The 15,513-nt window shown below is 38.0% G+C and overlaps 3 long non-coding RNA genes across 3 annotated transcripts in view; 2 read left to right on the top strand and 1 right to left on the bottom strand.

The window, feature by feature from the left end:
- The window catches only part of LOC107614306, a 10,831-nt gene extending 10,697 nt beyond the window's left edge, over positions 1–134 (bottom strand). The window contains exon 1 of the long non-coding RNA XR_001614383.2: positions 4–134. This is a non-coding gene — a long non-coding RNA (uncharacterized LOC107614306). The remainder of the gene's footprint in view (positions 1–3) is intronic.
- Positions 1–1,325, top strand: part of LOC107614305 — a 2,420-nt gene extending 1,095 nt beyond the window's left edge. The window contains exons 3-6 of the long non-coding RNA XR_001614382.2: positions 46–145; positions 599–883; positions 964–1,009; positions 1,096–1,325. This is a non-coding gene — a long non-coding RNA (uncharacterized LOC107614305). The remainder of the gene's footprint in view (positions 1–45; positions 146–598; positions 884–963; positions 1,010–1,095) is intronic.
- LOC107614307 lies at positions 3,117–3,815 on the top strand. Its single transcript, XR_001614384.2, has 2 exons — positions 3,117–3,467; positions 3,533–3,815. It is a non-coding gene; the product is annotated as an uncharacterized LOC107614307 (long non-coding RNA).

Consider the following 15,513-nt stretch of genomic DNA (forward strand, 5'->3'; position numbering starts at 1 on the left):
AACTCGCATTCATGTATAGTTTCTGATTGTCTTCTTGTTTATTAGGGACTCAACAAGTCACTCATAGAGGGAATAAAGAGGGAAGAGAGGAATTGCTTGTAGTGTTACAGAGCCACATTTAGATCTTGAGGGTGACAATGAGGAGGTACTTTCAGTTTGCTTTGGGTTGGATAATTTGTGAGTTGGTTAATTTGTTGTAACTGTCAGGTTAGTTAGAAATTAGAAGTTAGTTTGTTTCAGATTTTGACAATTTGCTGCACTATATCTATTAGACTAGCATATGTTATAACAGTTATTTTAGTTTCAGAAGTTAGTGTCAATTAGTTTCAAATTCTGATCATTGTAGAACTTAATAGGAAGGAATTTGATTCAAGAGCTGTAATCTTGCATGTTTCTAAATTATAAGTGGTCGGTTCAGTCCCCTATTGCAGCTATTTTCCATTTCTTGAAGATAAGTATTGTTCATAAGTATAGCAATGGTCGTACTAATCAGGTGAGTTGCAGAAGGATCCAAATGTGGGTGTAGATGGTGAACTAGTGAACTAGTGAAGTCAAAGTTTATCAAGTGATTGCCGTAATATTGAATATTGAATGGCAGGGTCAACAAGATTTCACGTTCAGAAATCAGAGGAGGAATGGAGGGCCATTCTCTGTCTGTCTCTGTCTGTCTCCCTCATGAATTCACAGACAGTAGAGAGAGGGCAAGGAATAGAGGAATAGCCAAAGCACCAGGGAGCAAAAACAGGAGTGTTCTTCAAGTTTTTGGCTCTTCATCAACCATAGCACCAAGTGAAAGAGAATGATGGCCAAGGAGGGAGCTGACTGAAGCTTAAGAGGGAGCTGCGTTCCACTCACCCAACTGTTCTTCGAGTTTCTTTGCTAGGTGAGGACAGTAACTTCATCTTCTTTCTTTTCTCCTCTAATTCAAAATTCTGATAATTCTCTTGCTCCATTTTTTTTCAGTTTATTCAATTTCTGTTAACACAACTACCACCACAAGCAAAGAGAGGTGAGTGATTTTCTCTCCTCTGTGTTTAATTTGGTCGAATGGCCTTGTGAAATGTAACCAAAATTTTGATTCTTGGAACGGTTAAGGTTTGGGCTCAAGAGAAAAACAGGGACAAGTCTTGTGTATTTGATCAACAAAGAGGTAAGGGTTAGAATAGTTAGATATTGATTTTAGTTGTATTTGGTGATTAAATGGCAGAAACCTTTCCATTGAGTATGCTTATTGACCAGTCAGCTGCTTGATTCTTGGATCTGTATGTGAATGATTGTTGCTTTCTTAATCAGCACAGTTTACTTTGGAGTGGTAAATGGTAATGTTCTAATAAACAAAAATTAAGTACTAATGGGGACTATTATTCATTTGTCTAGAGTAGTTTACTGATTTCATGTTAATTATTTTTGTTGCATGTGGATTATATATGCTGCAGTATTTTCGTGGCTCATTGCAATTTGTCAACTATTGTAATAACCAATTAGATTGGAAGATGGCGCATCATTAGAATTCCTAGGTGTAAATAAAGGAAGGCATTCAGTTACACAATGAGAAATTACATACTAAATGTGGTATCCCTTGATGATCCGTTTTAGTCGTTTCAGGATACTTTCTTGAGCTAATTCATTCTAAATGTGGTGGTTAGAGTAGTCTTTTTAACATGGTATTTTTAAATTCAATATTCTAACTTAAAAAAACTACTCTGCTTCATTAGTGCTTCTGATCACTCTTGCTGGTTTCATTAGTGAATTTAGTTTATTATGCATATTATTTATTATTATAAGGCATATTATTAGTGCTTTTGATTACTCTTGCTTATTTAATTTTTATTAGTGCTTCTGATCACTTTTGATTCCGAAGGATATGTGTGTGTGTGTGTGGCTTTTGATTTTAGGCAAGGTTGGAGTTCCCCGGCAATTGTTTGTAACAAAAAATCCATCTACCATCCCTTATGAAATCACTAAGGCTGGGATGAAGTTACCATTAAGTACCTATCTTTATTTTCTCATTGAGGTCTGTACTTTCTTTTGATTAGGGTGATGATTATTTAGAACGTGATATGTTTTATTAACTGAGATATATGTAGCATTTCAGAAACAAGCCAATCAACCAGGGTAAACAGAATCTATACATAGACATTTTTTTATTGCTGTTATGCTCCCATATAATTCTCATATAGTTTTTTTTATTATGGTTATGAAATCTGGGTTCTGATTTTCTGGTCTTCTGAAGGATATGTGTGTGTGTGTGTGTGGCTTTTTTCCCTTTTTTCTGAATTACTTAAAATGCACAAGTGTTAGCTTGGATCTGTCTTTTGGTTGGTCATCCTAATAAATGGGGTTGCTTGGTGGTTTAGTATTGAGGGTTGTTCTACCTGCTCTGTTTAACTATTTTGAGGGTACGGTTTATAATATTAGGAGTATGTACGGTCTATTCCAAAGAAATTTCCTTATTATAATTTTGCCCATGAAATTTTCTAACTCCAGTTTCTTTTCACTGGTTTAGGTGGATACCTTTTTGGATTATGATAATTTATCAAAGGGAATTGTCTTTACTACAGATCGGCCATATCAACCAGGTGAGCAGGTAAACATAGATTGAAAGATTGGAATTTGTTATCTAGGATAAAGTTAGCACAAAGCAAACAAGTTCCAAACAAAATGATAAGCTATTAATTGATTAAAGCTTTATTTGACCATGATATTTTTCACCAGTATGGCATCATCGGAGTAGTTTAAGTGTTAAGTCCAAAGATTAGATTTGACTGCTTGTATCATACTACCTAGGTGTTCCTTTCATATGGAAAAAAATCAAATGGGGAGCTTCTATTATCGTATGGGTTTGTTCCAAGGGAAGACGCCAATCCTTGTGATTCAGTTGAGTTGTCAGTGTCACTCAAGAAATTTGATCAATCCTACAAGGAGAAATTAGAACTCTTGAAGAAGTATGGATTATCAGGGTGAGTACCTAGAACTCCAAAATTTTACCACCATTTGTATATGGTTGAAGTTCCTTCATTTTCAATAAGATATTTCCAAAACAATTCTAGTTTTATTTGACATTTTCTAATTTACATAATAGCTTTTCCCATGACAAAGTAACGTCCAAAATATCCATTTTTGAACTGTGGAACACTAATGAAAATAACTAAATGTACTACCATTTTTTTAAGCAAATTCGTTATTTTTTAGAATTTTATTTATTTACTGATATAGCTTCTGTTTTCATAATGGCCATAAGCCCATAACCTTTCGTTTCTTATTCTCTCTTGATGACTTTATATTATCTGATATGCCTTTAAGATATCATTCCGATGAATACTTTTAACTTTAATTGTTACCAACTTATTTTGTTCTATTTTTGGTCTCAATGTTTTCCAATACAGATTACTGGTTGGCCATTGTAGTTAATGGCTTATGCTTATTTAGCTGTTAGTCCTCCAAGCATGATAGCGCGATCTGAAGAGGTATGAACTAAACTAACTTTTCTGATATTGTTGTTGTAGAACTCAACTAGTGATTCTTTTGACAGATGGCTGCAGCAGCATCAAATAAAAGTACTGCCAAGAAAGATTCGAGATATCCTGAAATAGAGGAGCAAGCATTGTGCGAATCCAGTATATCAAAATACAACAATAATTTGTAATCCTCTTTATATTCATTGATACATGGAAAGTAGTAGTTTAGACATGTTTCATTTTTTTTTACTCTATTGTTGAATGATTGTTCAATTGGATAGTTGGATCCATTGTTTTATGTACTAATATATTGTAACATTACAGTGCTTGTGAATCTTTAGAATGTATTTACTGTCTTTTGTACTAATATATTGTAACATTACAGTGCTTGTGAATCTTTAGAATGTATTTGCTGTCTTTTGCTAGAATATTTTTTAGTTTAATATAATTGTGTATTTATTTTTATTTTATAATATTTAATTTATTTAATTAAACATACATAATTATATATATAATCATATTATTAAATATTATGTTGTACAAAAAATTATTAGAATTTTATATATATATAGAAAATAAAAAAAATAATGAGGGACCTAAGGCTACACTTATATAGAGTAGCTATAGTATACAAAAAAAAAGAGGGACCTAAGGCTACGCTTATAAAAAGTAGCTATGGTATACAATATGGCTACGCTTTACAAGTGATGCAGTAGTGTTAAAAAGCGTAGCCTATTCTAAAAAAATGAAAGTTGAAAAGCGTAGCCTTTGGTCCTGGACAGCATCACTTGAAAAGCGTAGCCTATTCTCAAAAGCCAAAAGCGTAGCCCTTGGTGCAGAAAAGCGTAGCCTTTGAGAATAGGCAACGGCCGAATAGGAATCACTCCAAAAAGCGTAGCCGTAGCCCAAAAAGCGTAGCCGTAGCCTAAGGCATCATTTTTTTCACTTTTGGCTACACTTTTCAAGTGTACCTAAATGGGTGTTTTTCTTGTAGTGATTCAAATTCAAATACTTCCTTTATCTTAGCTAACAAGATAAGATAAGATAACATTTGCAAACTATATAAAGAGAGCCAAGGGCTCCCCCAGATATGACACACATCCCTAACTCTCACCTACCTCTCGGATTCATTCTGACTTGAGTGTCGGAGTGTCATTGCAGGTATTATTCCCTTCGTTCTAAGAGTCCAACCTGTCACGATCAAGGCCAACCAGTTCCCGAGCTCTTTCATAACCGAGACAAGTGACATCTTATACCAAGACATTTTTCTAGTCATATCTCTAATAATTTTTACTCCGTTCTCTTTGCCTATATTTGTGTACCAGAACGTAATTCAAATGGAACCTAACAAACTAGATTCTGTGCAAAACTTTTAGAGCTTAGCTATTATACTCTTGTAATAGTTGTTAACTTCACATAAAAATTTGGCTAATTAGTTCGATGGGTAGATTAAAGAACAATTTGGTTCAAGGTTATAAAAATAAGTAGGAAATTTTTTTTTGAAACAAAGAAGCTCAACACTAAGGTGGAGCAAGTAGCAATAACAGTAAAAGTAACACAAACAGAAACTAATTGGCATCTAACAGAACAAACAACCCCATGTCATCTTTGGCATAGCCATCAACAACACAAGGGATCTTTATTCTTCCACTCCTGGTAGCTAAGGAATGACATGCCAGTAATGTCATCTACACCTTTTTCTTTGTTCTGAAATATCCTCCTGTTTCTTTCCAGTCAAACATTCCAGATAACCGCAAAATAGCAAATGAACCAATTTCTGGACTCCTCCTTTCTATTGGTTGCACATGTCCAACATAGAAAATGCTCCTTCGCAGTACCAGAAAAGGACCACTTTCTGCCAAGATGAACTAACCATGCACACCAAACCTGCCAAGTAAATTCACATCCCAGGAATAAGTGATGAATATTCTCAACATCCTTTTTACATAGAACACACATATTATCCTCCTGATTAATTATCCCAAGTCGACACAATCTCTCTTTTGTATGCACCCTGCCAATCAAGGTGAACCACGCAAACAGCTCCACTCTTGGAGAAACTAAGCCCTTCAAAATAGTCTTTGTGAAACTATAACTTGTTATATTCTCTAGTAATGTTTCCTCCTGCAACGCCTGCACAAATGAGTTAGTAGTAAAAATACCTTGTCTCTCAAACTTCAACACAAGCCTATCATCTCTGTCTACCGATAGTTTAACCGGCCTCAAAGCATCATGTAACTGATTCACAATTTCCAGCTCCCATTGGAATAGCTCACGCCTCCAATGGAAGTTCCAGATCCACTCTATCCCATCCTAAAACCCACAATCCCCAATGACTGATCCTTTTTGGAGTGAAACCAAGAAGATCCTTGGGAACCTATCCTTCAGAGCACCACAACATAACCAGACGTCATTGATGAACGAACTTTTGTGTGGTCTAGAATTCCACAAATGAATTCTCGTTGTAAAGTATAGTTTCTAAATCAAACAATAGTCCTTTCATGCAAAATTTGTTTGTCACTAGTACAAACCCCTAAAATCTATAAACCGAAGTATTTAAACCTCGGGTCGTTCTCCCTAGGAATTGCAACAAAGTGTCTTGTTATTGGTCATGGAGTTATGTTTGGGGTTTTTGAGATATTAGACATGAAAGGTAAATGGAAATGAAATTAAAATAACAACTAGAAAGCTCTTGACAAGGAATGAGAATTATGTTGGAGTGGTGGTGGCTCTATGTGTAGTTCTTATGGCTCATATGATTTTTGGTAGGATGGATGTGGATTAGGGTCATATGAAAATGGTTGGTGAAAGGTGGCTTGTGAGTATGGTTGATGGCTATGTTGAGGATATGGCTCATAGGTGTATGGTGGTGGTTCTTGGAAGTCACAAGGGGATTCACCATAACCATTGGATTGGTATGCATCATAGAATGGCTCTTCTTCATAGTGCGTTAGTGGAGGTTGTTGCCAAGAAGATTGATCATATGCATATGGCTCCTCCCACCTTTGGTTATCCCATCCTTGATGCACATCTTCATTGAAGTTCCCATTTCCTACAACATAGTTGTAATCACACTCATAGCCAAAGTGAGAATTCATAGTGAAAAGTGAAAATAAGAGACAAAAGCTAACAAGAAATAATGAAACAATGTCCTAAAACTAGCAAAAACTAACAAGCAATCCAAAAATCAAGCTATTCACAATATTCACATATATACAATAACCAATAACATAACACCATTACGATTCCCCGTCAACGGCACCATTTTGATGAACAAACTTTTGTGTGGTCTAGAATTCCACTAATGAATTCTCGTTGTAAAGTATAGTTTCTAAATCAAACAATAGTCCTTTCATACAAAAATTTGTTTGTCACTAGTACAAACCCCTAAAATCTATAAACCGAAGTATTTAAACCTCGGGTCGTTCTCTCTAGGAATTGCAACAAAGTGTCTTGTTATTGGTCATGGAGTTATGTTTTGGGTTTTTGAGATATTAGACATGAAAGGTAAATGGCAATGAAATTAAAATAACAACTAGAAAGCTCTTGACAAGGAATGAGAATTAGAAGTCCTATCCTAGTTATCCTCCTCAATTGTGACCACAATTATCCATTGCTACCACTTAGTTAACCTCTAACCATGGAGGAAAGTCAAGTGGATGAATTAATTTGATTCCACAAGTCCTAGCCAACTCCCAAGGGGAAAGACTAGCTTTAGTGGTATCCAAATTAATTAGCAACTTCTAATTATCAATCAACACGGGAATTAGATAACGCAAGCATCTCTAATTACTCTACCAAAGCCAAGAACACTAAAATCTACACTAAAATCCAACCAAGCATTTTATCAAACACTTGGAAGGCATAAAAGGAAAACATAGTAAATTGCAAGGAATATAAATTTACACTACTCAATTGCAAGGAATTAAACAACAACAAAATCAAATCAACAATAAAGGAACATGAATCATAAATTGCATTGAATTGAAAATAGAAGAAGGAAGAGTGCATCAACAACAAAGCAAGCAATTACAAGAATGAAATACAAAATTAGAAAGAGGAAGATTAGAGGAACAAGAAATTGTAAAAGAAAAGTAAATCAAAGCATGAATTAAACCTAGATCTAAGAAATTCTAATCCTAATTCTATAGAGAAGAGGGAGCTTCTCTCTCTAGAAACTACTCTACATGATGCTAACACTTCAAACAATTGCTCCCCCTTTGCCCAAACTTGAATTCTGCATGAAATAGCATTAGAAATGAGTTGGGTTGGGTCCAAAGTGCTTCAGAAATTGCTGGGGGCGATTTTACTTTAGTGGGCCACGAGCAGCATTGGCACGCACGCGTACATGGCGCGTGCGTGCCCCTGAACGCAAAGCAACATATAGCAAATTTTATATCATTTCGAAGCTCCGGATGTTAGCTTTCCAATGCAACTAAAACCACCTCATTTGGAACTCTGTAGCTCAAGTTATGGTCGATTGAGTGCGAAGAGGTCGGACTTGACAGCTTTACGGTTCCTTCATTTTTTCATGAGTTCTCCCACTTTACATGCTTTTCTCCTCACTTCTTCCATCCAATACTTGTCCTATGAACCTGAAATCACTCAACAAATACATCAAGGCATCGAATGGAATTAAAGTGAATTGAATTTAGCTATTTTAAGGCCTAAAAAGCATGTTTTTACACTTAAGCAAAATTCAAGGGAGAATTACAAAACCATGCTATTTCATTGAATAAATGTGGGAAAAGGTGATAAAATCTCCCAAATTAAGCACAAGATAAACCACAAAATTGGAGTTTATCAGTCCTCCCAGAATCGGGTTCTTCTACCATCGCCAATCTCCATGGTGAGTCCAGTTATCATCTTATCTCTTACATGTTGCTCCTTAATCTGTAGTTGACAGATATCCTTCCATGGACCTCCTCTACTAGGTAGTGTCTGAGTGGATAGTAGCTCATTAGGATTCAGATTATAAATAGAGCAAACCACTTTCTTCCACAGCGGGTATTCCTCTTTTGAAAACCTCCACCACCATTTAAATAAGAGTGCTATATTCCGGATCATTGCATCTCCAACACCTAAACCCCCTAGCTTTTTTGGAGCCTGAACCACTTCCCATCTAACCAGAGCTATGACATTACTACCATCATCCTTACTCCACAAGAGTCTTCTCTGTAATGAGATCAATTTTTCAGCAACTGCCTTTGGCATCTTATACAAACTTAAGTAATATACTGGTAAGTTATTTAAAACTGCTTTGATAAACACCAGCTTTCCCGCTTTTTTTAGCACTTTTGACTTCCATAAGCTTAGTTTCTCTTCCACCTTATCTATTATTGGCTTCCAAGTCTTCACCAACTTTGGATTAGCACCAAGAGGAATTCCAAGGTATCTGACTGGTAATATAGCTTCCTTGCACTCCAACAAGCTACACATACGAACCACCCATTGTTGGTCACAGTTGATTAGAATTAGACTGGATTTGTCAAAATTAATGCTCAACCCCGACATCAGATCAAAGCAACGTAGCAGTCTCTTGTAGTTTTTGATAGTCTCCTCCTCAGGCGGACAAAACAAAATAGTGTCATCTGCGAACTGAAGGTGTGATAATTCTATGTTGTCCCCCCCAACCAATAGAGGAGAAATACGGCCGTTTCTAACTGCCTCGCCAATTATTCTATGTAGAACATCAACCACAAGTACAAAAAGGAAAGGAGATAGTGGGTCACCTTGTCGCAAGCCTCTTTCCATCATAAACGGCTTTGTTGGTGAACCATTTATCAACACTGACATAGATGCTGTACTCATACATTCCATAACCCAAGCCCTCCATCGGCTTCCAAACCCCATTTTCTGCAGGACAATGTCTACAAAGCTCCACTTAACTTTATCATATGCCTTCTGAAAGTCTAGCTTGATGATTACTGCCTCATTTTTCCTTGATTTGAGCCAATGCACTGTTTCACACGCAATGAGTTCCCCATCGGGTATTTTGCGACCTTTAACAAATGCACTCTGGGTCTCCCCAACCAGCCCTGGCATCACTGCTCCCATCCTCCTGACCAGCACCTTGGATATCACCTTGTACACACAACCAACCATGCTAATCGGGCGCAAGTCCTTGATTTTCTTGGCCCCGTCAAACTTAGGAGCCAACGCCACCCAAGTGATATTTGTGTCCTTAGGTAACTTGGCTGTCTGAAAGAAAGCAACCACAGCTGCCGTAAACTCAGACCCAATCTCATCCCAGCATCTCTTAATAAAGTTCATGTTGTACCCATCACTACTTGGAGCTTTAGACGATTCACAGTCCCACACTGCCTCTTTAATCTCTTCAGTTGATGGCAAAACCTCTAGCTCCACAGACTCCTCCTCAGATATCCTTGTCACCAATCCATCCCTGAAGCCCACCTTAGGAGACTGCTCTTGATAATACAACTATTTATAAAACTCTCGGATAGCAATCTTTATTCTGGCTAAGTTCCTAACCAACCTCCCATTTATCATCAAAGCATCAATTCTGTTATTCTGCCTTCTAGTGGACGCTATCTGGTGGAAGTACTTGCTGTTTTTGTCCATATCCTTCGCATGCCGAGATCGTGACATTTGTTTCCAGTGCAACTCTTTTCTGACATACCATCTCTCACAGCAGGTCACCAGCGCTTTCCTTCTCGCTTCCAGAGTTCCATCATGCACTCCGCTACTGACTTTATCATCCAACTTCTTCATCTCTTCCTCAAGCTGCAGAATTTTCTTATCCATGCCCCCAAAGTTGTCCTTGTGCCATCTCCCCAGAGGAGCTGTCAACGCCTTTAATTTCTCTATGATATTTATCTCCCCTAGACCCCTCCATTCCTCTTTAACCATTCTTAGAAAACCTTCATGGGCAAACCATGAGTCTAGGCTTCTAAAAGGTCTTGGGCCGTCTCTCATCTTGGTAACCTCCATTATCAATGGGCAGTGATCTGACAAACTCCTTGGTCTTCCTCTTAGTCAAGTCTCAGGGAACTCCTCAACCCATTCCAAGCTAACCATTACTCTGTCAATCCGACTACAAGAACAGCCTCTAAACCATGTATACTTACGGTCATTAAGCGGCAGGTCCACCAATTGCATATCTTGTATCCAATCTTTAAACTCTTCAGCAGCTACTTTTAAACTATCTGCACCTTTTCTTTCTTCTACATGGACAATCTCATTAAAATCTCCCATGAAGCAACAAGGGGACTGACATAATCCAGCAACATAGCTCAGCTCCTCCCACACAACAAGTTTCTCCCCTCTATCATGAGGACCGTAAACCAAAAGGAAGGCACAATTGATATTATTCTTTAACAAGACCCCTTCGACACACAGCCATCTCTCCCCTTTATAGCAATTATTCATCTTGAACATGAAATCATCCCACATTAACAACAACCCACCCAAAGCACCATCAGACGCAATATATTCCCATCCTACACTACTACAACCCCACAGACGTGCAATATCGAATCTCGTCACAACTTGTTTTTTAGTTTCAATCAGGCCTAGCATATTCAGTCTATATTTCTTCCTTAAGTCCTTAACCATTCTCAACTTCCCATCTCCCCCCAACCCCCTAACATTCCAGGAACAAAAAATCATTTTTGAGTATTATAACACACCTTTTTGGTATTTTTTGGTCGACATTGCCTTGCTTTTGCATTTTGCTTTGCTAACCTTCTTTTTTGTGCGTTTTCTTCATTCTGAGATTGTAGAATGGCCATAATATCCTCTTCTTCGTCATATAGAATAGCGCCAGATTCCACTGCTAGATCCCACGTCCTTTTATTTTCTAGCATTTGCTCTTCTAATGTGAACTCAGATTGTCTCCCGTTCCCCCAATTTTTCCACCACTTGCTCCCTCCCTGGTAGCCCCTTCAATTTCATCCTCCCCCAGTGCCAAGGTCCCCTTGCCTGCCAGTGAATCAGCACGTTCATTATCACTGATTTTAGGAAGCCCGCTCTTCGAAGCCCAAGTCGTCATGCCAACCTCATGCTCATCCTCATCGAGTGTAGTCTTGGCCGCTTTCCCTTTCTCACTTGCCTCCCTTATCCCTTCAAGCTTATTGACCTGATGCATGTTACCTTAACAACCTCTAGTTGCCGAGCCCTGAGCATCCTCCACCCCAACTCCCTTGTCCTCCAGCCTGTCTCCAGAAGCCATTCGTAGTAATCCAGTTTCAGCCACTACTTTCTCCAACGAATCACCGACGGCTTCTTTACCATTTTGTCTCGCCGTGCCCACGATAGGAGAACAGCGACCAACACTGGGCTCCTTGGCTTGATTCACGCCGTGCGCCTCTCCGCCTTCTCTGCCACGCCATGACCAAGGGTTCCCGCTCGATCCCGCGGCCCCATCGCCACGTTTCTTCCTTGGATCAGCTACGCAAGGACAGGGCTCTCGGTTAGATGGAACTCGACCCGGCTGACTAATGCTGAGCCCACCAACCGTTCCTAGTCCAGCGCCTCCCTCTATTGGGTCATCTGCTGTGATTAGGTCCATTTGCATAAGCAAGCCTTTATTGTAACAATTAGTATATCTGGCCCAACCTTCTTGACACTTTGGATTTTGTTTTTTCCCCCCTTTGGCACCAGCTCGCAGCCCACTTAGCCTGTCTTTTAACAAATCAGATCTTGTCCTTTCCGAATCTTCATAATCACTCACATGATTCCGTCAAATCATCTCACCCAACTACTTCCCCCCATTGACCTCCTATCATCTTGAAGGTGTCTGCTGACCATACATGTAAGGGAACTCCAAAGCATTCTAACTACACTCTCCTAGTTTTGCTCCTCTCCGCCTCCTCCCATCTCCATACGCTATGGAACATTTGTAGAAGACTATTCATCTTAAAAGTGTAGGTTTCTTCGGCGCTCAGCACAGAATCAAATGTCAGTAATGCTTTAAACGCACCCAGTTCTCGTACTTGGGCGACTTGAGGCAGGTTTATCTCAACCATCTTCTTCAAGGAACCAAAATCAATGGCCTTTGTCATCCCTCCTATCAGACTTCGCTGTAGCCAATCGAGATTTTCTTTTGCCACCGTAACCTCGATCTTCTTAGGCTCCCTGCTCACATGTAATTCTTGTTTGCTTTTCTCCTTTCTTACCTCAGGTGTATTCAATCGCTCATCGCTACTAGTCTCCTCGCGTTGTGGCTGCAGAACCATTTTGTTCTGATTATCTTGGCCTCAATGAGATTTCTTCCTGTCATACGTATCAGATATCCTTATGTAATTTGCTTCCCCTACGAACACAACTTTTCCTCTCAACCTCAGACGATTCATTTTCCGTATTGCCTTCAACGCCCCACCCTTCGTAGTATACTGTACGAACGCAAAAATGTATATATTATCACCTTTTTGTTTGTGTGATAAGTAGATATCATTTATATGTCCAGTCCAATTGAACAACTGAAACAGTTCTTTCTTTGAGATGTCTTGAGGCAGATTCTCCACAAAGACTGAAAAGGACTCATGCTCTAACCGTCGATACTCTTCTCGATTCCAAATTTTCGGATCTTTGCCATGTTCCCTATTCCTACCCCTCTCTGTGTTTTCCACCCACGCTCGCTCTCTCTCTCTCTTCCTCTCATGCTCTCTTTTATCATCACATAAAATAAGTAGGAAATAAATTGAACATATTTAAAAATTAAGAATTAAATTGATTATTTAGTGAGAATGCAAAGACCAAATTAAATTAAATCTTATATTTAAAACTTACATTTTCTTATTACTTCCTTCCGTTTTTTCACCTTTAATCATATTTTCATTCAAACAAACAACACCGAAAATGTTATACTACAAGCCACTAAGTCAACATTGTCAAAAAAACCCTTTCACATTAGAACTTTACAAAATTTGGTGAAAGAGTAAAAGTGTATTTAGTTTGTGCTTTTACATTAAGTAATTTTTGTTTTTAGAATTTTACAAAAAAAAATAAAAACAGTTAAAACAATTAAAACAATCTCGTCAAAAAAAAAAAAAAAAAACTAATAAAAAAACTAAAAATAAGTTTTACCTCCACTCAATTTAAATGCCAAATTAAGACCTAAAACAGAAGTGCTGGTAAACTAACCAATCTTTTGTGTCCAACACTCGTGAATATAGTTCAAGTAGATAATAATTAAAAAAAATAACTCTAAATCAAGCAGTTAGGAGATCTGAATATGGTTTTGGGAACAATAATAATGAAAGAGAATTTTAAATGGTCATTAGGTAGGTACTACTACTAAGTTAGATCATTAAAATGAATAGTGATTATTGACAAATGACAAACTACTAAGAAACAAGAAGATAGGTTTTCTTATGTTTTCGTTAACTTCAAATAAGTATTTATTCGAAACAAGGAAATCAAAACACACTAATAGTTGAAGAAGCATCATTTTTGCTTAGGATCAAAAGCAAGAGTTCCGTCTCGTGTACTTAATAATCTTCTTCGTACGCTATAAGCCGAATAACTCTTCTTCAATATTACACACACTACTTTATGACCCAAGTCAATCGGATTTCACATGCAATTTTTTAAATATTTTCTGTATTTTTTTTCCTTTTATATTTTTGTCAAGTCAATTTATTTAGGGTATAATTTTGTCGCCTACAAAAATACACTCGAATTTTGTTATAAACAAAAATATTTTCAAATAATTTTAAAATGCGACAAAAATGTCCAACATTAAATATGTATTCTCAAAAAATACTTTAGAGATTAAATTTTGATGTGATTTTTTGCAAGCATGATTAGAAAATTGAGATATATTTATCCTTAAAATATGGTGATTTTTCATTAAGTATTTTTTTTTGTGATTTTTGTATCAACAACTAATAATACTTTTAAAAAATTACAAAAAGATATATACTTAGAAACTGTTACGGATCCGGCCCACGGATCCTACACCCAGAACGGTCCCCGAACCCGGCTACCAGGGTCCGACCCGTTTCGCCCTTCCAGAAGGCTCGGAACCAGCCCACTAGAGCTCCTAACCAACTTTCGAATTCAAACGTCTCCCTTATCTTAGCCAAATAAGATAAGATAAGATAAGATAATTCAAACGTCTCTCTTATCTTAGCCAAATAAGATAAGATAAGATATTCACCATCACCTATAAATAGAGGACCCAGGTCCCTCCAGGTATTCATTCATTCCTCACACTTTCTACCTCTTAGATCCATTCTGACTTGAGCGTCGGAGTGTCTTTGCAGGTACCACCCCCCATTGCTCCAGGCAAGTGATCCGGCATCTGCCTCAACCCGCAAGTTCTCGATCCATCTCTCAACCCGTACCAGAGACATCTTGTACATTGGCGCCGTCTGTGGGGACTTCGCAACGTTGTGGCAACATGGCGGATAACCCAGAAGAGCAATCATCAAACTTCTTGGGTGTAGCTGAGAGCAAAAAGGAATAATATTTTCTTAACTTGCATCACCTTTGCAGGGATAACACACCTTCGCCCTACTCCAACGGCGAAATCCCAAAGGAATAATATTTTCTTAACTTGCATCATCTTTGCAGGGATAACACACCTTCGCCCTACTCCAACGGCGATATCCCAAAGGAATAATATTTTCTTAACTTGCATCATCTTTGCAGGGATAACACACCTTTGCCCTACTCCAACGGCGAAATCCCAAAGGAATAATATTTTCTTAACTTGCATCATCTTTGCAGTGATAACACACCTTCGCCCTACTCCAACGGCGAAATCCCAAAGGAATAATATTTTCTTAACTTGCATCACATTTGCAGGGATAACACACCTTCGCCCTACTCCAACGGCGAAATCCCAAAGGAATAATATTTTCTTAACTTGCATCACCTTTGCAGGGATAACACCCCTTCGCCCTACTCCAACGGCGAAATCCCAAAGGAACAATGTTTCTTCGACTTGCAATCACCTTCTTAGTGATAACACTCTTTATGCACCATCGCCCTATTCCAACGGCGAAACTCCAATGGCGAAATCCCAAAGGAACAATGTTTCTTCGACTTGCAATCACCTTCTTAGTGATAACACTCTTTATGCACCATC

The sequence above is a fragment of the Arachis ipaensis genome, chromosome B08 (assembly GCF_000816755.2).
Source record: "Arachis ipaensis cultivar K30076 chromosome B08, Araip1.1, whole genome shotgun sequence".
NCBI classification, from domain to species: domain Eukaryota; kingdom Viridiplantae; phylum Streptophyta; class Magnoliopsida; order Fabales; family Fabaceae; genus Arachis; species Arachis ipaensis.